This window comes from Macrobrachium nipponense, chromosome 42 (genome assembly GCF_015104395.2).
Source record: "Macrobrachium nipponense isolate FS-2020 chromosome 42, ASM1510439v2, whole genome shotgun sequence".
Taxonomy (NCBI): domain Eukaryota; kingdom Metazoa; phylum Arthropoda; class Malacostraca; order Decapoda; family Palaemonidae; genus Macrobrachium; species Macrobrachium nipponense.
Window position 1 is genome coordinate 16,488,016 of NC_061103.1, and position 26,098 is coordinate 16,514,113.

The 26,098-nt window shown below is 44.0% G+C and overlaps 1 protein-coding gene and 1 long non-coding RNA gene across 2 annotated transcripts in view; one reads left to right on the top strand and one right to left on the bottom strand.

The window, feature by feature from the left end:
• LOC135213413 (uncharacterized) overlaps nt 1-8,072 on the bottom strand; it is a 44,245-nt gene extending 36,173 nt beyond the window's left edge. Inside the window, exon 1 of the long non-coding RNA XR_010314112.1 lies at nt 7,809-8,072. This is a non-coding gene — a long non-coding RNA (uncharacterized LOC135213413). The remainder of the gene's footprint in view (nt 1-7,808) is intronic.
• A 5,742-nt stretch (nt 8,073-13,814) lies between these two features.
• Nucleotides 13,815-26,098, top strand: part of LOC135212988 (beta-TrCP-like) — a 210,964-nt gene continuing 198,680 nt past the window's right edge. Inside the window, exon 1 of the mRNA XM_064246760.1 lies at nt 13,815-13,881. The gene's annotated coding sequence lies outside the window, so the exon portion shown is untranslated. The remainder of the gene's footprint in view (nt 13,882-26,098) is intronic.

Genomic DNA, 26,098 nt, shown 5'->3' on the forward strand with positions numbered 1-26,098 from the left:
AAACAAGTTCTGCCCCAAAGAGAATGTTTCCCATCCGACTCATCCATCTTCTTCTGAGCAGGTACTCTAATAAGCTATGCTTTCGTAAGCCTGAGAGCATTACATTAATATAATGTTCTGCTGCATAGAAATCCTTTAATAATGTTACCTACGGTAAAACAGCATTGAAAGGGTTGTTTTACTATCTCTCTTATTGAAAGCTTCTTAGCAAAAGGCATACAATATTTATTTATGTCAGCTTAACTATCCCCTCAATCCGAGGTTAAGACCGCGATTGTAGGGGAGAGATACGGAAAGTTATTCCATCCCACAGGAGAGAGAGATTCGCCCGACCGCTCATGACTGACACCTACATGGTACTGACAGTAACTGGCGTAGGCGTACTGCGTTGGTCTCAGGCTCTCAGCGAAAGCAGTCCCCGCTTACTCTTCCAGAGTTGCCAGCTACTCCAATTAATAAAGGAATTTAATTAAAATTATTATCGAACTTCAGGAAGTTCTTATTAAAGCATATTTAAGCGAAACGACTTCGATAAATCTAGAAGCTAAGTAGGTGTAGTCTTAACAATCCCTCTAAGCGTAGTCCTTCCTAGGAAAGACGTAGAAGGATACTTGTAATTGAGTTGCACAGAAAAGAAGTAACTACGGTATGTGTATGATTTGACCGTATCGTATTCTCATACAGCAGAAACTCTACTACCTTCTACTATCTTCGTTCTTTTCGTTAATAGAACGATAGAAAGAGTATATATATATATATCCTTAAGGAACGAAGTTAATCAAGGAACTCTTTTAAATCTTCGTGATTTCTTCATAAATCGCGGAAGAGACCAGAATTCCTGTTCATCACTAGGGTTTACGGAAGGAAGTAGATATTTTCTATCCGCCATCATACCCAAACATCGATGAGATCTTAAGAAAAAGCTCCCAAAGCTCTTGCTCCTCAAAACGAGGGAAGAGCATGGATGAAGGAGAGTCCGCATTGAGAGGAACTGCCTAACAAAGGAGTCTGATAATGAAAAGGGGCTTCTCTTAGTATCAGAATCCTTCTGACAAAAGCAACGGTCCGCCTGTGCGACATCTTGCACATTTGCCAGGGGAAAGTTGTTCAAGTTAAAAATTCAAGAGGAGTCTCGCGACTGACCTCTCTCTCTAATGAAGATTTTGAAATCTTCTGACGCCTGGCGTCTTGGATCCTTGTGCCTAGCGCCTGGCGTCTGGATAGTTCCGCGCAGCCTGGAATGTTCTGCACGCTAGAAAGGAGACTCGCTCCTGGAACGTTCCGCTTGCGTGGAAGGTCCCGTGCGCCCTAATAGATCCGAGCGCCTCTAGTCTTGTTATACGAGCCTCTTGCCAGAAAACGTTCAATGGAAGCATCCTTCTGATTGCCATTCTACTATAAGGCTCCTTAGTTAAGCCGTCTTTTCTCTTTGAAGGCGCTTGCGCCAAGAAAAAGTTCTGGAACGCGGCTCGCACTCAGTTGCTGGAACGCGGCTTGCGTTTATCTGTATGAACGAGGCTCGCGCTAGTCTGTTGGAACGCGGCTCGCGCTAGTCTGTTGGAACGCGGTGGCTCGCTGCTGGCTGTTGGAACGTGGCTCGCGCTAGCTTGCTGGCTGGCTCTCAGAGAACGAGCCAGATCGTCCGAACTTCTAACATGTACATTCTTCGTCTTTTCGGATGTAAGATGAAGAAACGGAAGAACAGACCCGCACTTTTTAAAGGAAAGGCTGCCTTTGCAATGGCTATCCCTGGCAGTCGGTGGGACGTTTTACAGATCCTGCCGAGGGAACGCCCGATCGGTGGGGATTCTCCATAACCTCCGTAAGGCTTTCGACTTTCCTTCTCCTCTGGCTTGTGAGTTTGGAAGAGGTCTAGGCCTGAGAGCGAGACAGAGCCGATCGAACGCACCCTCTACTAGTTAGGACGCCTTTCCAATGGCGAACTTGGCAGTCTGGGACGTTCTACAGATCCTGCCGAGGGACGCCTGATCGGTGGGGATTCTCCATAACCTCCGTAAGGCTTTCGACTTTCCTTCTCCTCTGGGTATGTGAGCTTGGAAGAGGTCTAGGCCTGGGAGCGAAACAGAGCCGAACAGAACGCACCCTCCACTGCACTAACAGTAAAATCACTTCTTACCTTTCAATAGCTCGTATTTTGAGCTACATTCCTTTGTCTTCAAATTGCAATATGAATTTGAAGATTCTGTGAAGTAAGAAGGAGATGAGGATACCACACTACTAGTAATGTTAATGCTCTAACTGCTCGTTAGTACGAGAGCTATATAAACTTCTAAAGGAAGCGTAACTATTCTTTCCTTACATCGTCAAGGAAGGAAGTTAGCTCAATCAAGTTCTAACATTTACTACACACATTATGAATAAATATTAAAATTTTCCTTCTTGCAAACTATGTGATTGTCTACCGAAAAGTTCGGTAGTTACAACGTAAACAATTCTTCGAAATTTTCGAAGCCAAAGTTATCAAAACAAATAATATGCGTATGCCGAACCAGAGATCCAGTACTTCCCTGCAAAAGATAGCCCAGAAGATCGATGGCGATGAAATCCAAAAATCAAGTCAGGAGGAACTGCAAACGTTGTTTACATTCCAAGCGACAGAAAAAATATGATAGAAAACAGGAATGGTTCCTAATCCTGCCACCCAGGGCAGGACGGTAGATCACTGACCTACCTGCAGCGTGTGCCGCGAAATTTGAATTTCTGTCGGGGACGACGGAGTCTTAGCTATGTATATATCTGACAGGTAAGTTGATTGTATGAAAATTGCATTTTTCCTAACTATACAAACCTGAGGTCCTTTTACAATAGGAAGGTTACTAGCAGCAGCTGGATAGGTCGTAAGCTTTCGAACAAGGGGTTCGGTAGTTAACTGCTTGTCCGAAAGGCGCGCGCGCGCGACTGGGAGGTAAACAATCACTTTTGCTTTTGGCCCAAGCAAAAACTGCAGAGTAAGGGGTGGCATGAGGTGGGACTATGTGTAAAAGGACCTCAGGTTTGTATAGTTAGGAAAAATGCAATTTTGGACAAATGTCATTTGTTCCGACACGGCATACAAACCTTCGGTCCTTTTACAATAGGAAGACTCACTTCTTGGTGGGAGGAATCAATTCCCTGGTAAGAGCGGAAACATTGATCCAAGTAAATAATGCAATCTCAATAAAATATGAAAATGAAAAAGAATACTGTACTTGTAATTTCACTTCATCAAATAAAAAGGGGAAAGGATCAATTTCCAGGTAAGAGCGGAAACTGATCCAAAATGAGTATTGATACAATCAAAATAAAAATATGAAAATGAAAAAGAACACTGTACTTGCGATTCCACTTCCATACAGAATAAGTTTTCGTGCCGAGCGCATTCGCTCGGCAACGAGCATACAGGTCAAAAAAATATAAATGAAAAGGGCACTTACTTACGATTTTCATCTACACATTTCCAACCAAAATATAAGCTCTGAGCGAGCGCTCTCCCGCCCTCGGCACCGAGCATACACAATACGAGGATCATTTCTGGTTAATATGAATTCCCGCACATACGCCCTTCAGTCCCGGCACTCGGGTAATCGGAGGGCGTGGAGAAACTAAGATCCTTAATTCACAATTGAATTCAATGGAAATAAAGATGAAATGATTGTACTTACAATTCAGTTTCACTAGATAAATAGAAAAAGAAAAACACAACCATGCGAAAGCAACGACGATGAAGCGGGCAGAGAGCGATGATACACACGTCTACACGCCAGCAGGCCGAAAGCAAAAGTGGTTGTTTACCTCCCAGTCGCGCGCGCGCCTGTCGGACAAGCAGTTAACTACCGAGCCCCTTGTTCGAAAGCTTAAGACCTATCCAGCTGCCGCTAGTAACCTTCCTATTGTAAAAGGACCGAAGGTTTGTATGCCGTGTCGGAACAAACTTAAAATTTAAAAAAAAAAAAAATTCTTTTTTTGATTTTTACATTTTCTTTTTTTACTTTTTTATACTTTAGGTTTTTTTTATACAAAATTTCAACTTCTTCACCACTTTCAACCTTGTTTTTTAGTATCACTTGGTTCTTCCTTTTTGCTTACTACTCCTACTAAAGGCCTCTTTAAAAAATAACTATCCAAGGAATATTGCTTCTGCCTACTTTTAACAATGTTCCTGAAACGACTCGGGCAAACTTCAACGAACCGTGCAAGCATACGACCTGTGTAAGCCTTTTCGAGGTGTCTCTTTTCTACGAATGGTTGCACCTTATGAAAAGCAGCTAGAGCATCCTTAATTTCTGCCGTTGTCAGAGTCGTCGTCATCCTCCTCGCCGCTGCTAGAGAACTCCTCTTGAATGACGTTATGTTGCATGGCCTCCAACTCCTTCAGGTCATCCATTGTAAGCTCCTCTTGGTGCTCCTCGAGAAGGTCATTGATGACGTCCTCTTCGACGACCAGCCCCATGGACTTGACGAGTGCAATGATCTCATCAAGATCTGGTTGCAAAACAGTTTCAGGATCGTCAACTGTTTCTGAATCTGCAGCACCATCTTCGCCCACGTCTAATCCCTCAAAGTCTCGGGCGGATACGGCATCAGGCCAGAGTTTCCTCCACGAGGAATTCTAGGTTCGCCTCGAAACCTCCTGCCAAGCTTGGTCGGATGCACATTATGATATCTAAATACTCCTTCCAAAATTCACGCAAGGTGAGGTTTGCAGCATCGGTGATGTCGAAACATCTCTTGAAAAGATGTTTTGTATACAGCTTCTTGAAGTTCGATATCACTTGCTGGTCCATGGGCTGGAGAAGAGGAAACTTTCAAAGAAGAAGGGGTGGCCTCGAAATTTTCAACAGGTCTCGCTTCTGATACAGACTTAACGGATGACTTAATAGCCGTCCTTCGGAAACCACTAGGACGGAAACAGAACTTCAGTCAGATCCAATGCAGATCCTGTAAAGATAGCCGAATCTGAACCCGAAAGGCACTGCTCTAGCAGCTTCTCATCCATAACCTCTACACTAGGATCCCTAACAGTCTTGGTCTCACCTATTGCTAATTCACTTTTACTTATGCTTTTAGGGGAAAAGGGGAATTCTGCTGCTGACACTGCCTGCTCCGCACCAGGGGGGGCCGGAAGATCCTACCCTTTGGGCTTGTGGTTCCCCCATAAACCATGGCACCCGTTAGGGCTGGTTCTGGAACAGGCAGGGGAGCTGAAAAAAAAAATAACTTAAAATCTGCACTCCTATTACTATCCTTATCCTGATTAAATTGTCAACAATTCAATAAAAAGACTAGTCATACTTGATGACAACGTATCCTCTAATTTCTTGAATACAGCTTTTAAACTCTCTTCTTTCCCTTTCTTAGATTCTGTCACCCTACGCTTATTCTTCGATTCTAGAGTTTTCCTATGTTTTAAATAGTTCTTCATCTGGTCCAATGACCAGTCCCTACACTCCTGACATCTCTGACCCCACACTGTACCTTCCTACAACTAATGCAACGTGAATATCTCATGTTTCAGGGTACTCATCTGCTTCTTGCAGGCAATACCAGACTGATGAGCTGCCCCATCACCGCTGCAAGGTTGTTCTGGAGTCGTAGCAGATGAGGATGACTTCGAAGGTGCAGCAGATGAGGATGACTTCGAAGGTGCGGCCGGGGAAGTTTCTTTCTGAGGTGTGTCCATAATAGAAAAGTCCAATCAATGCTTTAGTCAAATCCAAAATCCAAAAGGGGTCCAAATGAAGTCCAAAACGTAATCCAAGGTTCATCAACAAAACAGCAGGTTAATCTGTGGGTTGGGCTTAAGACCAAAATCTTAGCTTGAGCTAGGAAACTTATTAACGCTCGAGCAAACAAAAAGCAATTGAAGGGAGAGCGCCCTGCCAGCTGGTCCTGGCTGCCAACGGTGGTACAAGTAACTCAGTAGAAGGGGTTTTACCTGCAGCGTTGGTAGCGCTGGCAGTTAAAAAAATTACCCAATTATGGGTAATTCTGTGGGAATATAGTTTGGGCTGGTCAGAGACCAGGGCTAATTCAGGTGTTCAGGTGATGTATTGCAATATAAGTGATAAGGTGTTGATACACCCTTGCTGCTGACCCTTAACACGTAAAGGGGAAAGGCAGCTCACATGTCTATCAAAAGAAGTGGGTTTGTATATTAATTATTAAAGCCAATTAATGATCAAACAAAGTATATTCAAAATATTAAAAATAAGAGATATCCCACAAGGAAAGCATGATTAACAGCAAGTCAGCAAGAGCTCACAAATGTAGTCTTCAATGGAAGATGGCCAAAAGCAAAGTGTACCTAGAGTTTACATTTGGGTAGGCAGGAATACCTGCCTCCCAAATGTTAGTTACTGCCTAACCACCTTGTTCAAGAATTTAAAAGTAGTGTTACAGCTTCAACATAAGAGTAATTCCCAATGAAAAGGACCGAGAGTTTATACTTCGTGTAGGGACAAACCATACAGTATGGAGACTGACCTTTCCAGTTATTCAGTGTGTCCAAGAATGACTGACAATATTCAGTAGTTATGAAGCTAGGAAAAGAAACATGCAAAATCCCAGTGAACTACCATCTGGTCCACCTCATTCTCTATTTTACAACCTCCTACTAAAGAATGCAACTTCTGCGGACAAGACAAAGGAACAGCTAGTATAGGATATTAAACCAGTAAAGGGTAACTGTAGGCAGCGGAATTAGTCTCTTAAGTACCCGCCATGTCTCAATTAGTACTTACGTTAACCGACTCGAGCTGTATACTTTACACTGTGGAGAGGGAAGGATAGAAATATCAGCATCTCTGAAGATTAAAGTAAAGTTAGGCCATCCTTGCCGAACTAAGGTTGGGCTATGGTAGGCTCCCCTTGGTTATTTGATTATCGACCCTGGTAAACTACTAGGTAATTAGCTAGCTTCGATAACACCAAGATTGCTATTCTCCATAGTTAAGGCTAAGGAAAAATATATAAGTTTCATAGGTATTGTACAAAGTAGTACTATCAAAATACCTATGGTAAGATTATAGGTACGCTAATAGGTACCCCTTAAAGAAAAGTTTGCAAGGCAACGAAGCAAACAGAAAAATTATGAATTTAGGTATAACCTACACCACCTTTGATAAAGTTCTTTAGCGGCTGACGAAGTTGTTATACTAGCTAGGTACTACCTAGGTATACCTTAAGACCTGTCCACACGATCGGGCCTGATCGGCGGACTTCCCCTCTAACGGGCATACTACTTGACGGGCAAACCGTCAAATTGCCCGATGGGTTTTGTAGCAAAATCACCATGGTGGTGCCCGATGGCTTGAGCTTCGACCCTGGCAGACATACGTTAACCATATACAATTCTTTTACCGAGCCATACTTTGCACCATATTCTCTTCTTTTTCATCAAACACAAAGCAATTATCATGCTACACTATCTTCTTCTTTGCGGTAGGCACCATGTTTATCGTACCGCACTGAACACATTACTGGCATCGTCGGGCACGCCCACCTCTCCATCGCCTCACCCGTGTGGACGACATTCGCGGATAAGTCCGCCAGAATTTGCCCGGCAACCGCGGAGCACGCCGATCAGGCCCGGTCGTGTGGACACGCCTTTAGGCTACCTGCTACCTAGTTACCTTAATCACAGCGTTCTTGCACAGTAGCCGGTATTAATGTTACCTCAACAACATCAGTGACAATTAGGTGCCTATTTGGTAATCTCAACACTTTTCCTAAATACAATACAGGTAGTTGGCCAATGGTTACCATTGGGAGAGTAAATTAGGTACCTATGCCATTTCCCCCAAACTTACCAATTTCTTCTTTGAAGGGCACAGGTAAATAGCTACACTCTTAAATTCTAATGCCATATAGTAGATTACAGACGAAATTAACACAACACTACCCACTGCATACTGATAGTGAATAGCACGTAAAAAAATCACCAAATAATTTGGGAACCGCCGATTTGGCTCTGAACTTCTGAAAACAACGACCATAAAGCCAATACGGTTGTATCTTTAAACTTCGTAAGCGATCTGGGTAACCAGAGGCAGAGGGCAGGGCAAGTGTTTGACAGCCGCCCCATCTATTGAGAAGTAGCAGTTGTTGTTCCAAAAGACTTTTTTTTTTTTTATTCATGTTACCCTAAATAATCTGTATAAAACTCACTGTATGACGAAGCAAAGCAATTATAATAACCATACTACTATAACCTTAGAATTGGCATGCAATATAAGCCTTACTGAATTTTAAATTTTACAAATGCGTAGCAACGACATTCATCAAAACAAGAGACAAGGAAAATGTTTTGTTTTTTTTAGCATACTGCGTTTAGTTTCTCAACCTCACTGAATGAACGGGCGTGTAATTTGGATAAATGGAACAGTTAACGTAGATTCACTATATAATTTTGATGAGTGTTACAGTGCCAGATATAGAAGTCTTTCATCGGAATACACACACACACACACACACACACATATATATATATATATATATATATATATATATATATATATATATATATATATATATCCCGTAGACTTGTAAAATTTTTGTTGAAATAGTAATGAACTAAGCAAATTTGTTATACTAATTACGATTGTTTGGAAGAAAACAATTAGTACAGTACAATTAGCTCAATTTTAGCTCAAACCTCAAAATTTAGAATGACAAACTGAATCTTTGGGAATATGTAGAGGTGATTTAAATGTGTTATCTTCATCCAAAAAGTCCCAAAAATTCCAGTGACGGTTTTCGAGTTATGGACACAAATGGCGGCCATTTTGGTTTTTTCAGTTTTTCTCATTTATTGCTCCTAAATGGTAAAACAATAAAATTGGTAGATGAAATATACATTATTTTGTATTATATGGTAGTTTTATATCCCAAATATAATGCAAGGTTAGAATCACTTCTAGCAACGCATGTAATCCGATGGAATAACTGGTTTGCATTGGCAGTAATCTGTGTATCATTAATCATAATTGATTTTGTTACAGATGAAAACGACCTGATATTGTTTCTTCGCTGTAGGTGAATATCTCTGAATGCTTTTCCTTCCATTGTTTTCATTGATGCTCTTGCCATAGGCATATGGTATACAATTAATCTGCTAAGTCCCTGAGTTGCTAATGCCTCACTGTCAATTCTCTCAGCCCTGGGAATGGGCGTGTTTTCATGAACTTGATCTGCCGGTGTCACACGACACTTGATTCCTCCCATTGAGTGGAATGTATTATGACCATCTAAAGTTGCAACATTATAGTCAGCATTATCATATACAAATTGGATATATGACCGTGGATCTACTGCAGTTGATGGGATCATTGTAGCTGATGCTTCATACACCAATACTTCTCTATATGGGGCACAGAATCCTAGGTTAGAAACGATGTCAATCAGTATACTCTTGATCCACACTTTCTGTGTAGATGAACACCAAGACCAGTTTTTATGGGCGGAACAAATGATCTAGGACGAACGGCAGCAATGATAGCATGCTGTATACTGATTGACTTTCTTTGTATTTGATTATAATTGTTTTCGGTTAATGATTCCATCAATTAACATACGAAGATAATCTGGAACAAGCTCACAATTTCCAGAATTTACTTGCCCTGCTGAAGGGAATACCTCACAAATGTAAGCTTTTGAACGAATGTCATTTCGAATTATCAGAGCAGCAGTTTCTATCAGTCTTCTAGCATCTTCAGCAGGATCACTTTTTTGTGCATCATACCATTCATCCGTTAAAATATCTTTCATACATTCAGTGAAACACACCACTCCACTCTTACCTATCTTATCAACTATTGTTATTTGATTTCCATAATGGTTCTTGAGTTTCTTCTTCAAGTATTGATTACCGTAATTAATACCAGCGTTTTCATATGGTACTCATAAGTGGCGTTAATTCATCAATAGAATACTGGCATTCATCATTTTCTTCCAAATACTCGCAAAGTTTGATAAATGCTATTGACTTTTCCTTATCCATTTTTCGTCCCTGTAGCTGTTCCTGGCTTTGCACTGTCTGGCCTCAAGAAGTATTTGTAGCATGTACGATGGTACCGTCCCTCAGCTTCGACAAGGTCAATGATTTTGGACACTCGGAGAAGGACCTCTCTAGTTGTCGTCCTAAATTTTCTCACATCCACAGCAATTTTCTTCTCGCAAAATGTACACTGGGATTTAAAATCGAATTCTTGCCTGATTTCATGGGTCATGTGAACTTTTCTAGGTGCGGACTCCAAGTGACGTGTGTAGTCTTTTCTACATTTCACATGGACAACAATGGGCCTCTTGTTTTTCAGTAATTCTTTTACATTATCCTCTTTTCAATTACTACTTTCAATTATTTTACCCAAACCTCTAATGACGCGCACAGTTTCACCAAAACAGTTATTGCCAGTGGGCTCGCACAATATGCAAAATTTCGACTTGTCTTCCATTTCTGTGCCTTTTCAATAGCTGAATTCGCTGTGTTTCACTCTACCTGAAAAAAAAGAGAAACATTAATGATCATACAGTACTAAAAATTTTATAGTATGTATTATATAGTATACTGATTTGTCACATACACGGAAAAAAAGTACGCCTGCAGATTGGTATATATATATATATATATATATATATATATATATATATATATATATATATATATACAAACAAAGCAAAGTCGTATGATGATGTGTATAATGAGCTGGGGACAAGGAAGGATTAAAGAAGATGATCAAGCTATCAAAGGCTAGAAATAAGAGCACCAAAGAATATAACACATATCAAACAAATAAAGGATCAAGAGGGTGTAGTGCTTAGAAAGGAGGAAGACATTGTGAAGAGATGGAAAGAATATTTCGAACAGTTGTTAAATGAAGAAAATAATAGACTAATAAGAGAGGATGGGCAAGAAAACATTGGCATGGTAATGAGGTTTTCTAGGCATGAGGTACTAAATGCACTGAAGAAGATGAAGAATGGGAAGGCAACCGGACCAGACATGATCCCGGTGGAGGCATGGAAAGCATTAGGAGATGAAGGAGTGGATATACTGTACGATCTTATGATAAAGATCCTTGAACAGGAAAAGATACCAAATGAGTGGCGTGGGAGTATATTGATCCCAATTTTTAAAGGGAAAGGCGATGTCCAAGAGTGTGGTAATTATAGGGGCATTAAATTGATGTCCCACACTTTGAAGATACTGGAAAGGATGATAGATGCTAGACTGAGAGAAGAAGTACAAATAGGTAAAGAGCAGATGGGATTTATGAAGTGAAGGGGAACAACAGATGGTATATTTTGTCTGAGGCAAATAATGGAGAAATTCGGGGAAGACAAAGGGACCTACATATGGTATTCATTGACCTTGAAAAGGCTTATGACCGAGTCCCGAGACAAGAGGTATGGAGGAGCCTGAGGGAGAAGATGGTGCCAGAGAAGTATGTGCGATTGATACAAGAGATGTACCGGAATGTATTTACCAGAGTGAGGAGCAGTGTTGGGGAGACAGAAGGTTTTGAGGTGAGAGTAGGATTACACCAGGGGTCGGCTCTGAGCCCATTTATCTTTAACATAGTGATGGATGTTATAATAGAGGAAGTAAGGGAGACAGTACCATGGAACATATTGTATGCGGATGATATTGTTTTTCTGTGTGCAGAGAGCAGGGAGGGAAAGATCTGGAAGTGAAATTGGAAAGATGGAGACAAGTACTGGAGGACAGAGGAATGAGAATAAGTAGATCCAAGACAGAATATATGTGTACCACCACTGTGGGGGATGATAGAGAAAGTATTCAGCTTGGTGGAGAGCAAATAAGGAGAGTTGATAAGTTTAAATATTTGGGATCTTTTGTTAACGCTGGAGGAAGTATGGAAGAAGAAGTAAAACATCGGGTACAGGCAGGCTGGAACAACTGGAGAGCGGCCTCGGGAGTTCTTTGTGACAAAAGAGTGCCGCTTAGGTTAAAAGGAAAATTTCACAAGACGGTGGTAAGAACAGCAATGCTGTATGGTACGGAAACAGCAAGCATGAGAAAAGCAGAGCAGAAGAGGATGGATGTGGCAGAAATGAGAATGCTTAGGTGGATGTCTGGGGTAACAAGAGTGGATAGGATCAGAAATGACTACATAAGGGGGTCAACTAAGGTGGTGGAAGTATCAAAGAAAGTGCAGGAGGGGAGGCTGAGATGGTATGGACACCTGTTGAGGAGAGATGAGGACCACGCTGGGAGACATACTATGGGGGTGGGGTGGAGGTGCCAAGGAAGAAAAAGAGGGAGACCAAGAAAGAGATGGAAGGACTGTGTGAGAGGAGACTTACATGAGAAGGGAATTGATGAGGCAGAAGCACAAGATAGAAATAGATGGAAACGGCTCATCCGAAACGGCGACCCCATATAAAAATGGGAACAAGCTGGGAAGAAGAAGAAGATATACAAACAAAGATACTATGGCAGTGGCATGTCATAGAAATGTCCTTTTGGTGTCATTTAAAAGACAAGAAAATTCTGAAGATGATTTATTTAGATAATAATTTTGATATACCAATTATTTTTCCAATAGCAAGAACGGGAATATTCCTGTCAACTGCTAGTAACGGAATTTTTTTAAAATAAAGGCACATAATTTCACACTGATGCTGTTAGTACTCAAGAAATTTATGTAAATAGCTTCTAAAAGTATCATATAATAAAAACCTGATGTGTATTTCATTTAAAAATTCATTATTTTACCCTTTAGGAGTAATAAATGAGAAAAACTGAAAATTCCAAAATGGCCGCCATTTTGTGGCCTTAACTCAAAAATCCGTCACTGGATTTTTTGGGACTTCTTGGATGAAGATAACACAATTCACCGCTTCATATTCCCAAAGTTTCAGTTCGCCATTCTAAATTTTGAGGTTAAACCCTAATTGTACCTACTGTACTAAATGTTCTGTTATTCATATCCACCCCTTAAATCCGCTACTTGGACGTCATATTTTCAGTATAGATACCCCGTATATAGCAAATTAAGAACTTAACTAAATTATGCATCTACAAAGCTTACAAGGGCGTATAAGTACAAGTATGCTTAAAATGAAGAGATGGCCTAGCAAAACATAATGTAAACCAGGAGGACAAAAAGATATTATTACAACTCCCTTGGAGACCAAAAAATGTTAGCATTTAGTCTGACTGATTCACTCATCCACCTTTAATATAATAATAATAATAATAATAATAAATAATAAAATAATAATAATAATAATAATAATAATAATAATAATAATATAATAATTAATTATTAATATTATTATTATTATATTATTATTATTATTATTATTATTATTATTATTATTATTATTATTATTATTATTGATGTTGTTGCTGTTGTATAATGCACATATCATTAAATGATATACAATTATTATAATAATGCAACAGCTTATTCATGAAATAAATTCAATGTCTTCCTGTTTTATACATCAATTTGGAACATTTCAGTTACCTACTACATGCTCGCCTCATGCGTTTCACAATCATATCTCATTCAGGTAGGAATTCCGTATACGAATATAAGTTATACTCTCTCTCTCTCTCTCTCTCTCTCTCTCTCTCTCTTCTCTCTCTCTCTCTCTCTCTCTCTCTCTCTCTCAAAGTGACAGGCTATTATCTAATTGAGGTTTAATAGGCGCTCAGTGCAGTTCGATTTGATATTGGATGAAGATTTCCTCTCGTGACTGACGGAACGCACCCAAATCTACCTGTCTGCTGCCACCAGATGGCCATGACCATGACGTCACGAGTAAACAAATGTTCTTTCTGAACTACTGCTGTGAGAAGAGGAAGGGTGCAATGACACTTGTTCACCTTTGCATGTTTTGCGAGTTCTCGTAGTAAGTGGAGAAGTTTTACTGTTTGTCAAGGTGTCGCTGATTGGTTGGGTTCGCCCTGTTTTTATTTATGCTTCGTTGGAAGTTCGTTCCGAGGCGAAAGCTCAATAGGGCGAGTGAGTCCCTGTTTATGGCAGGTAGCTAGGTACTACCTATAGGTACTCTACCTAGCTAGCTAGGTAAAAGTAATGGCTAGCTCAGGTTAATTCTCTGACCATTTTCTGTCAGGCTCTCCCAGTTTTAGATTATTTTAACCAACGAGACAATGAGGAATTCATGTACTAAAATTGAAGACAACAACAGCATTCCGCTGGTTCGGTAACTAGCCTAGTACCTTACCTAGTTTACATACAAAATGGGCGCCGTGTTTACGGTAATGTCATAAGCATAAATAAAAAGACTCAAACATAAATGACAACATGATTACAGTTTTTAAACATGTACTATCTAGGCTAGGCTACTTATGATGTGTAACTTTAAACCAGCCAATCACATCCCTGATGGTTGTGTGTAGGTAAGGTAGTGCTGTACACATGAAATTTTATAGCAGTCGCAAATCTCATTCAGGTAGTAATTTGGAGCACTTACAGATTAGCGGGCCCACTCGACCGCCGACCGAAATCGGCGGAAGAACACCAAAACCAATATTGCGGCGATACCAAAACAACAACAAGCAAAGTAGGGAGCTACTACATATCCGCGACGATCGATTTATGTGTGCTGTCAGTAAGGCCGTGGCGGAACGGCGCTTCGCGCCTTATCCGCATATTTAAAGATTCTTGGCAGGCACGGCATGTTCTGGCAAGAGGTAATGTTGCGCTGCGCGCACTAACCACAGGGGTTACAGTAAGGCTAATTACCGTGGCGGATGGATTTGGGTGTCGCGATACCAAAACAACAACAAACAAAGTAGGGAGCAACTGGCCCCGTAATGTGTAAACAACCCGCTAATTTTTTTATAGTAAAGAGAAATTAAAGCATCTGAAATTACTAGTTAAGATAGGAGAAAGAGAGCAACTTTCCTTTGACGCTCCAGTCACAGGGTACCTTGTGGTACTTTTGAAGGCAGTCCCAGTTTCAAATTAATTTAGGGTAGAACATCACAGCAGGCCAAGCAGGCCACCTACAATCAATGCAAGCCACCCTCCGAAAAAGTACATTATAACGCGTCCTGACACCCGAGATGGGCATCAGTCGCGACTTGTTGTTGGTGAGAAACGGAGCTAAAGACCTCTACTCTCCTTTCGAAGTAAGTATTTTCTCCAAAGTTAGAAATTAAGGCCAAATTTTAAGATTTAAACAGAGGGTACTGAAAACGGTCTCAAACGTAGTGCAAATCTCACCAAAACGCGTTCAACATTTTTACTTACAACTCGAGGTATTTAGAAGATTGACGCCATCTCGATGTTTACGGAGTAGCTTGTGTCAATAAACTAACCATTTCCTGTGATAAATCCGCACACCACTTGTACCCACAGACGCTGGAGCACTTTTATCACAACAATCGAAACACGATTTCTCACCAACAACAAGCCAGGCGTAAACAGCTGTTTGGGTAGAAGATGACGAGAAGCGTGCTCTTGGCTAATTTTTAAATAAGTAGTAAAACATCAATATTTTGTACATGAACTTTCCTGTCAGACATATACTTAGCTTACGTCTCTGACGTCACGACAGAATTCAAAACTCGCGGCTAACGCGACAGGTAGGTCAGGTGATCTACCTTACCCGCCGCTGGGAGGCGGGTGTAAGAACCATCATACCTTTCTTGCCAGATTTTTTCTGTCGTCGGTGTCGACCACACCTGTTGTCGGTACCTCTTGACAGTTGGATTCTTTTCTCGTTTTCGCCCTGGATTGTTTCTACGGACTTTTGGTGAAGTACCCGATCTTTTGGCCTGGCATTCGCGATTTGTGGACAGTTTTGGACTTTTCTTTGGAATTTTCTTTGGATTTTTCTTGGATTCATGATGTCTGATGTTGATACTAAGAAAACTGCTATGTTTAGAGTTTGTTGTATGACTGAGTGTAAGGTGAGGCTACCGAAAGCTGCGGTAGACCCTCACACGGTATGTTTGAAGTGTGAGAGGGAATGAATGCACCTTTAATAACCCTTGTAATGAATGTGAAAAGCTGAATGAGGATGAATGAAAGTCTTTGTCTTCCTACTTGAGGAAGCTTGAAAAGGATAAAGTTAGGAAAGCTTCTTCCAGGAGCAGTAGTAGATCTCGTATTAGCGAGTTGGATGTAGATAATCCTATTTTAGAAGTAGCTCCTTTGTCAGTTTCAGCTCCTGCTCCCTGCACCGAAGCCGGAGATTGCGCCTTCGGAAGTGGCCTCAATGAAAGCCACCATTCGCAGTATGGAGAGGAAAATCAAACAACTAGAAGGTAAGAGTGATTCCAATAGTGATTTGTGCAGTGAACCCAGTGCAGTGGAGGGTGCGTCTGATCGGCTCCCTAATGCTTCCAGGCCTAGACCTCCTTTTCCAGACTCCCAGTCCCAGTGGAGGAGGAAAGTCGAAAGCCGCAGGAAGGTTAGGGAGCATCCCCAACGGTCAGGCGTCCCCTCGGTAGCTCCTGTTGATCGTTCCCAGGCTACCTTGGATCGCTCCAAGAGAGAAATTTTGCGCCAGTGCTTCTCGTCGTCGCCTTCGCCTTCTCCTAAAAGAGGATGGAGCTCTTCGGAAGCCTCGCGCCCTTCGAAGAGAGCCTGGAACGCTCCCTGCGCCCGCCCTTCCAGCCCTGAAGTTTTTTCGGAAGAGCCTGAGGTGGAAGCGAAGAAGCGTAAGAGATCTCAGGAGTATCGTTCCCCGAGCGGAGATCGAGCCTCGTCTCCTGTTCACGAGTTTGTGAATTCTCCTGCAAGGGTGTTGGCTAACCTTCAGGCGCAGATTTCGGCTCTGGCTGGCTCTCTTTGCGTGTCTTCTCGTCGTAGGAAGGACGTCTCGCTTCCTGTAAAGAAGTCCGGCTCCCCTCTCCTGACTCTCGCTATTCGACGGAAGCGGCGCGCTCACCTGTGCGTTCGGATTCTCGCAGGAGGCTTTCTGCTTCGGACAAGATCGCATCTGCGTCTAAGCGACATTCGCCTGACAGACAAGTTTCTCCTTCGGACAAGGAGCAAACTGCGCGTAGGAGATCCTCACCCTACAGACGCTCTTCTCGAGACAGGATCGCTCCCCTTGACAGGCGCCAAGAGCCTAGTAGGCACTAACTTTCCACGCCTCGTAGCCTCTCCTCTTCTCGCCTCCACTCTCCGGTTGACAAGCACCCTAAATCGGACAGGCGCCCTTCGCTGGACAGGCGTCAAGAGCTTGTTAGGCGTTTCGTTTCGCCTGGCAGGCGCTCTTCTCCCGACTTTTACTCGCCTCGAGTCAGGCGCCGAGAGCCTAGCAGGCGCTTCTCCCCTGGTAGGCGCTCACCTAGTAGGCGCTGTCGTCGCCAGAGATTCTCTCGCCTCGGTTCAGGCGCCAAGAGCCTGGTAGGCGCTTTTCGTATGGCAGGCGCCGTTTGCCTGGTAGCCGCTCTCCTTTGGATAGGCGCCAAGAGCCTGATAGAAGTTCTTCTTCAAACAGGCGCTCTGCACCTGACTGCCGCCTGACTCCTATTAGGCTTCAAGAATCTGGGAAACTCACTCCTCCAGACAAGAAGGATGTTGCAAGTAGACACTTGCCTGAAGCATTGTCTCCAAGACGTATACGTCTAACTTCCTCTAGAGACTACTTAAGAATAGTCGCGCCTCTAAGGATCAGGAGGGCTCTTCAGCTCAGGAGGAACAGGACCCCTCAGAAGAAGAAGGACCAAAAGACGCCTCAGTTTCCTCCTATAAGAAACTAACAGAGTTACTCCTGCAAGAGTTTGGAGATATCCTTTCTCCTGTGGCTCCCCCTCTCCTCTTTCGTTATTCTCCACTTCGAAGACGTCGAAGGTTTCGTCTTGTGTAAGGATGAAACCTACTGTTTCCATGAAGAAGGCGCTGAGAGGTTTTGGGGAATGGCTCCTTTCTAAGGAAGAGAAAGGGAAGACGGTTTTTTCTTTCCCTCCGCTCTTAAACAAACTGGACCGGCAGATTGGGATTCTAGGTACGAATCGGCGGGAGAACCTTTAGGCCTCGCTCTCCCTTCGTCTGCGGACTCGGACTTCTCTTCATTAGTGGATTCTGCTCGTCGTTCCGCCCTCTTGTCCGCCAAGACTACGTGGGGAATGAACGAACTTGACCACTTACTGAAGGGAATGTTCCGAGTCCTGGAAGTTTTCAACTTCCTTGATTGGTCTTTAGGTGTTCTGGCTAATAAGACCAAGACCCCAGATGCTCTGTCTCCTGAAGATCTTAACTGTGTACTCACTTGCATGGATAAAGCAGTGAGAGACGGATCGAGTGAAGTCTCCTCACTGTTTGGAGCTGGAGTGCTTAAGAAAAGGTCGGTCTACTGTTCGTTTCTCACGAAGGCAGTGTCTCATGCGCAAAGGGGGCCTCGCTCTTGTATGCTCAACTATCTCCGCTTCTGTTCCCCAAGAAAATTATCCAAGATGTCTCGAGTGCCCTTTCAGCTAAGGCTACTCAGGACATGTTAGCCCAGGCGGCCAGGAAACCTCGCTCTGTCTTCCAACCAAGACCAAGAAAGAGACTCCTCTGAGACAGGAGCCCTTTCGAGGAGGACCCGCTGTCAGAGGTTCTGCAACCAGAGGGACTAGACCTTTTAAGAGAGGTAAAACCTTCTCTAAGTCAGTCAGAGGGAAGAAATAGCGGTCAAGGACTCCAGACATCAGTGGGTGCCAGACTACTGAAATTTGCCGACGTCTGGGCCCACAAAGGGGCAGACAATTGGTCCCTATCGATTGTCAGCAATCGATTCCCTTCTCGTCAAGACCACCATTGACGACAACTCCGAGGGAGTTGGTAGCCAAGTACAAGGACCCCATCATGAATCAAGCCCTTTCTCTAGCAGTAGATCTCATGCTAGAGAAGGAGGCTATAGAACTAGTGAAAGATCCCCGCTCTGCGGGCTTTTACAACAGACTTTTCCTAGTTCCGAAGAACTCAGGAGGATGGAGACCGGTGTTGGATGTAAGCGCCCTGAACGTCTTTGTGGAAAAGAAGGAAGTTTCGCCATGGAGACAACTTCCTCAGTGTTTAGCGGCTCTTCGTCCAGGGGACTGGATGGTGTCTCTAGACCTTCAGGACGCTTACTTTCATGGGTCCAGATCCATCCTTCTTCACGGAAGTATCTACGATTCATGATGGGAGGAAACATCTTCCAATTCAAGGCCTTGTGCTTCGGCCTATCAACTGCACCCCAAGTTTTCACGGGGTTAATGAAAAACGTGGCGCAGTGGCTACATTTGGAGGGAGTGAGGGTGTCGCTTTATCTCGACGACTGGCTAATCAGAGCAGAGTCTCAAGAAAGATGTCTGGAGGACCTTCAAAAGACCCTTACATTGGCCAGTTCGCTGGGACTTCTGGTGAACTTCCTGAAGTCTCAATTAATCCCCAGTCAAGAGAGGATCTATCTGGGGATTCGGATAGCTTCTCTGGCTTTTCGGGCTTTTCCGTCGCCAGAGAGGATAGCTCGTTGCTACAGAGAAAATAACGACCTTCCTAGAGAAAGATGCATGCACAGCGAGGGAGTGGATGAGTCTGCTGGGGACACTCTCCTCGCTGGAGCAATTCGTTTCTCTAGGAAGGTTGCATCTCAGGCCTCTACAGTTCTTCCTATACCAGAACTGGAGGCGTCTCTCCCTAGATCTGGAGTTCTCCCTCAAGATCTCAAGGGAAATCAAGAGAGACCTTCGGTGGTGGAACAACCCACTTCGATTTGTTGAAAGGAATGTCTCTCTACCATGCCGAACCCCAGCCATGTGTTGTTTTCCGACGCATCGGAGGCAGGTTGGGGGGCGACGCTCGGGACAAGAGAAGTGTCAGGCACCTGGAAGGGGATCAGGTGTCCTGGCACATCAACAAGAAAGAGTTGATGGCAGTCTGGATGGCATTGAAAGCCTTCGAACCCCACGTCCGAAATGCAGTAGTGCAGGTCAATTCGGACAACACACAGCCTTGGCGTACATCAAAAAACAGGGGGGACGCACTCCTTCTCCCTGTACGAAACAGCAAGGGATCTTCTGCTGTGGTCTCAAAACAAGGAAGATCAGTCTTCTCACCAGATTCGTACAGGGAGAAAGGAACGTCAGGGCCGATCTCCTGAGCAGGAAGAATCAACTCCTGCCTTCCGAGTGGACCCTCCACTCAGAAGTATGCCAAGACCTGTGGAGAAGATGGGCAGACCTCACATCGATCTCTTTGCAACAGCAAAGAACGCAAGAATCGAACTTTTACTGCTCCCCGATCTCAGACCCAGGAGCAGTATCAGTGGATGCGTTTCTCCTAGATTGGACAGGGCTAGACGTCTACGCCTTTCCCCCCTTCAAAGTACTAGGACAAACCCTCAAGAAATTTGCTATCTCGGAGGAGGACAAGAATGACGCTAGTAGCTCCGTTCTGGCCCGCCCAAGATTGGTTCACAGAGGTACTGGAATGGTTGGTGGACTTTCCAAGAGCACTTCCACAAAGACAAGATTTGCTCAAACAACCCCACTTCGACAGGTATCACAGAAACCTCCCCGCTCTCAATCTGACTGGCTTTCGACTGTCAAAAGTCTTGTCAGAGCGAAAGGGGTTTTCGACAAAAGCTGCTAAGGCTATCGCCTCAGCTAGAAGACCTTCGACCCTTAAAGTCTACCAGTCGAAGTGGGACGTCTTTCGCCGTTGGTGCAGGAACCAGAAGTTTTCCTCTTCCAGTACCTCTGTGACTCAGATAGCAGATTTCCTAGTTTTCCTCAGAGAAAAATGCGGTTTGGCAGTATCTACTATCAAAGGATACCGAAGCATGCTGGCTGCGGTATTCAGACATAGGAATTTAGATCTTTTGAATAACAAAGATCTTCATGATCTCTTAAGATCTTTGAATCCTCCAAGAAAACCTCGAGCGAAGTTCCAAGTTGGAATCTGGATGTGGTTCTTCGTTTCCTGAGGTCCGCTAGGTTTTGCCAACCACCACATTTAGCCTCCGTTCAAAGATCTCACGAGGAAAGCTCTCTTTCTCATGGCTTTAGCATCAGCTAAAAGGGTTAGTGAGATTCATGCCCTAGAAGGAAGGGTAGGTTTCAAAGGAGATTCCGTGGTTTGTTCCTTCCTTCCTTCGTTTTTGGCAAAAAATGAGAACCCCTCAAATCCGTGGCCAAGGAACTTTGAGGTTCGTGGTTTATCTGCCATAGTAGGGGAAGAACCTGAAAGAACTCTTTGCCCTGTTAGGAGTTTAAAATACTACCTTCAGAAGAAGAAAACCCTTAAGGGCATTGAGGATAGACTATGGTGCTCTGTAAAGGACCCCAGCAGACCATTGTCGAAAAATGCGCTGTCTTTCTTCATTAGAAGTGTTGTGAAAGAAGCACATAAAGCTTGTAATGAGGAACATTTCAAGAATCCTAAAAGTCAAGGCTCATGAAGTAAGAGCAATTGCCACTTCCTTGGCCTTTAAGAAGAATATGTCTCTCAGAATCTGATGAAAACTACATTCTGGAGATGTAATTCAGTATTCGCCAACCACTACCTAAAAGACGTCAGTATTACGTATGACGAGTGCTTTGCGTTAGGCCCGTACGTATCGCGGATTCGGTGCTGGGGCAGGGAGCTGGAACATATCCTTAGTAGTTTTTTCCCTTGTTTTTTTTTTGGTAATTGAGTTCATATGGTTGTATGAAAAATGATGCAGGTAGGCATTTTCGTTTTTCGTTTCGTAATGCTAATAACGTAGTTTGGTTAGGTGATCGGATTTGGTTTGAAGCTCCCTGCGTTGGTAGTGGACAGGTTCTGTCATAGAAGAGGGCGAACCCCCATTGACATGATCCGACTTGGATTCTACTAAGTAAGCGGATATCAAGTCCCGGTTAGTAGACCCAAAGAGTCTTTTCAGCTGTAGGTCACGCCCTCGCTGTAGCTCTTTATGGCTATGCAGACTAATAGACAGTATCTATGAAGTCTTCAGCCTAAACAGGTAAGAACCAAGGTTATTTTTATCCGCCTACAACAGGTGTTGTTTACCTTTTCTTTGTTATTTTCTGTCTTGTACCCTCCACCAAGGGTGTCAATCAGCTAAGTATATGTCTGACAGGAAAGTCCATGTACAAAAATGATATTGTTATTTTACAATAAAAAGTTTTGTACATACTACCTGGCAGACATATAGGATTGATGGCCCGCCCAGCCTCCCCTCAGGAGACAGGTATAGAGAGAAAAAATCTGGCAAGAAAGGTATGATGGTTCTTACAACCCCCGCCTCCCAGCGGCGGGTAAGGTAGATCACCTGACCTACCTGTCGCGTTAGCCGCGAGTTTTGAATTCTGTCGTGACGTCAGAGACGTAAGCTAAGTAGATGTCTGCCAGGTAAGTATGTACAAAACTTTATTGTAAAATAACAATATCATTTTTACATATTTATGATGATTAATTTGAAAATATTCGTTATTGAAAAAGTAACTCGACTCTGACTCAAATTTAAGTAATTATTTTTCTGAATTAGAACGTTCTTTCAAGTTCTGTATTATGACGTCACGACATCTTGACTTTCGTACCTATTTGTAAATAATTGCTATACTCAACTGTCATTGCAGAACAGTTTACCAGTATTATTCATGCAGATTGTTATCAGCTATACATGTAATTGTTATAATCGTAATGCGCAATATATATCTTTATATTTACTTTTTGGATATATGAAGATGTTTTTACTGCTGGATTATCGCCGTAGTGTGACGCAATCGTATCGGGTCATGGGCCTCGTTTTCGCACATACCATAAGAAATTATGGGGCCGAATTTGCAATGACCAGAAAAGTCGTTAAAAGAGGAAAGTTAGCATTGAGGGGCATATGTTTTTGACTGAGAAAATACAATTTTGTACATTGAACTTTCCTGTCAGACATATCTTAGCTTACGTCTCTGACGTCACGACAGAATTCAAAACTCGCGGCTAACGCGACAGGTAGTTCAGGTGATCTACCTTACCCGCCGCTGGGTGGGAGGCGGGTGTAAGAACCATCATACCTTTCTTGCCAGATTTTTTCTGTTGTCGGTGTCGACCACACCTGTGCGGTACCTCTTGACAGTTGGATTCTTTTCTCGTTTTCGCCCTGGATTGTTTTCTACGGACTTTTGGTGAAGTACCCGATCTTTTGGCCTGGCATTCGCGATTTGTGGACAGTTTTGGACTTTTCTTTGGATTTTTCTTTGGATTTTTCTTGGATTTATGATGTCTGATGTTGATACTAAGAAAACCGCTATGTTTAGAGTTTGTTGTATGACTGAGTGTAAAGGTGAGGCTACCGAAAGCTGCGGTAGACCCTCACACGGTATGTTTGAAGTGTTAGAGGTAATGAATGCACCTTTAATAACCCTTGTAATGAATGTGAAAAGCTGAATGAGGATGAATGGAAGTCTTTGTCTTCCTACTTGAGGAAGCTTGAAAAGGATAAAGTTAGGAAAGCTTCTTCCAGGAGCAGTAGTAGATCTCGTATTAGCGAGTTGGATGTAGATAATCCTATTTTAGAAGTAGCTCCTTTGTCAGTTTCAGCTCCTGCTCCCTGCACCGAAGCCAGAAGATGCGCCTTCGGAAGTGGCGCTCAATGAAAGCCACCATTCGCAGTATGGAGAGGAAAATCAAACAACTAGAAGGTAAGAGTGATTCCAATAGTGATTTGTGCAGTGAACCCAGTGCAGTGGAGGGTGCGTGCTGATCGGCTCCCTAATGCTTCCAGGCCTAGACCTCTTCCAGACTCCCAGTCCCAGTGGAGGAGGAAAGTCGAAAGCCGCAGGAAGGTTAGGGAGCATCCCCAACGGTCAGGCGTCCCCTCGGTAGCTCCTGTTGATCGTTCCCAGGCTACCTTGGATCGCTCCAAGAGAGAAATTTTGCGCCAGTGCTTCTCGTCGTCGCCTTCGCCTTCTCCTAAAAGAGGATGGAGCTCTTCGGAAGCCTCGCGCCCTTCGAAGAGAGCCTGGAACGCTCCCATGCGCCCGCCCTTCCAGCCCTGAAGTTTTTTCGGAAGAGCCTGAGGTGGAAGCGAAGAAGCGTAAGAGATCTCAGGAGTATCGTTCCCCGAGCGGAGATCGAGCCTCGTCTCCTGTTCACGAGTTTGTGAATTCTCCTGCAAGGGTGTTGGCTAACCTTCAGGCGCAGATTTCGGCTCTGGCTGGCTCTCTTTGCGTGTCTTCTCGTCGTAGGAAGGACGTCTCGCTTCCTGTAAAGAAGTCCAGGCTCCCCTCTCCTGACTCTCGCTATTCGACGGAAGCGGCGCGCTCACCTGTGCGTTCGGATTCTCGCAGGAGGCTTTCTGCTTCGGACAAGATCGCTCTGCGTCTAAGCGACATTCGCCTGACAGACAGTTTTCTCCTTCGGACAAGGAGCAAACTGCGCGTAGGAGATCCTCACCCTACAGACGCTCTTCTCGAGACAGGATCGCTACCCTTGACAGGCGCCAAGAGCCTAGTAGGCACTACTCACCTCGTAGCCGCTCCTCGTCTCGCATCCACTCTCCACGGTTGACAAGCACCCTAAATTGGACAGGCGCCCTTCGCTGGACAGGCGTCAAGAGCTTGTTAGGCGCGTTTCGCCTGGCAGGCGCTCTTCTCCCGACTTTTACTCGCCTCGAGTCAGGCGCTTCTCCCCTGGTAGGCGCTCACCTAGTAGGCGCTCGTCGCCAGAGATTCTCTCGCCTCGGTTCAGGCGCCAAGAGCCTGGTAGGCGCTTTTTCGTATGGCAGGCGCCGTTCGCCTGGTAGCCGCTCTCCTTTGGATAGGCGCCAAGAGCCTGATAGAAGTTCTTCTTCAACAGGCGCTCTGCACCTGACTGCCGCCTGACTCCCTATTAGGCTTCAAGAATCTGGGAAACGCACTCCTCCAGACAAGAAGGATGTTGCAAGTAGACACTTGCCTGAAGCATTGTCTCCATGACGTATACGTCTAACTTCCTCTAGAGACTCCTTTAAGAATAGTCGCGCCTCTAAGGATCAGGAGGGCTCAGCTTCAGGAGGAACAGGACCCCTCAGAAGAAGAGGACCAAAAGACGCCTCAGTTTCCTCCTATAAGAAACTAACAGAGTTACTCCTGCAAGAGTTTGGAGATATCTTTCTCCTGTGGCGCCCCCTTCTCCTCTTTCGTTATTCTCCACTTCGAAGACGTCGAAGTTTCGTCTTGTGTAAGGATGAAACCTACTGTTTCCATGAAGAAGGCGCTGAGAGGTTTTGGGAATGGCTCCTTTCTAAGGAAGAGAAAGGGAAGACGGTTTTTTTCTTTCCCTCCGTCTAAACTGACCGGCAGATTGGGATTCTGGTACGAATCGGGAGAACCTTTAGGCCTCGCTCTCCTTCGTCTGCGGACTCGGACTTCTCTTCATTAGTGGATTCTGCTCGTCGTTCCGCCCTCTTGTCCGCCAAGACTACGTGGGGAATGAACGAACTTGACCACTTACTGAAGGGAATGTTCCGAGTCCTGGAAGTTTTTCAACTTCCTTGATTGGTCTTTAGGTGTTCTGGCTAATAAGACCAAGACCCCAGATGCTCTGTCTCCTGAAGATCTTAACTGTGTACTCACTTGCATGATAAAGCAGTGAGAGACGGATCGAGTGAAGTCTCCTCACTGTTTGGAGCTGGAGTGCTTAAGAAACGGTCGGTCTACTGTTCGTTTCTCACGAAGGCAGTGTCTCATGCGCAAAGGGCCTCGCTCTTGTAATGCTCAACTCTCTCCGCTTCTGTTCCCCAAGAAAATTATCCAAGAGTCTCGAGTGCCCTTTCAGCTAAGGCTACTCAGGACATGTTAGCCCAGGCGGCCAGGAAACCTCGCTCTGTCTTCCAACCCAAGACCAAGAAAGAGGACTCCTCTGAGACAGGAGCCCTTTCGAGGAGGACCCACTGTCAGAGGTTCTGCAACCAGAGGGACTAGACCTTTTAAGAGAGGTAAAACCTTCTCTAAGTCAGTCAGAGGGAAGAAATAGCGGTCAAGGACTCCAGACATCAGTGGGTGCCAGACTACTGAAATTTGCCGACGTCTGGGCCCACAAAGGGCAGACAATTGGTCCCTATCGATTGTCAGCAATCGATTCCCTTCTCGTCAAGACCACCATTGACGACAACTCCGAGGAGTTGGTAGCCAAGTACAAGGACCCCATCATGAATC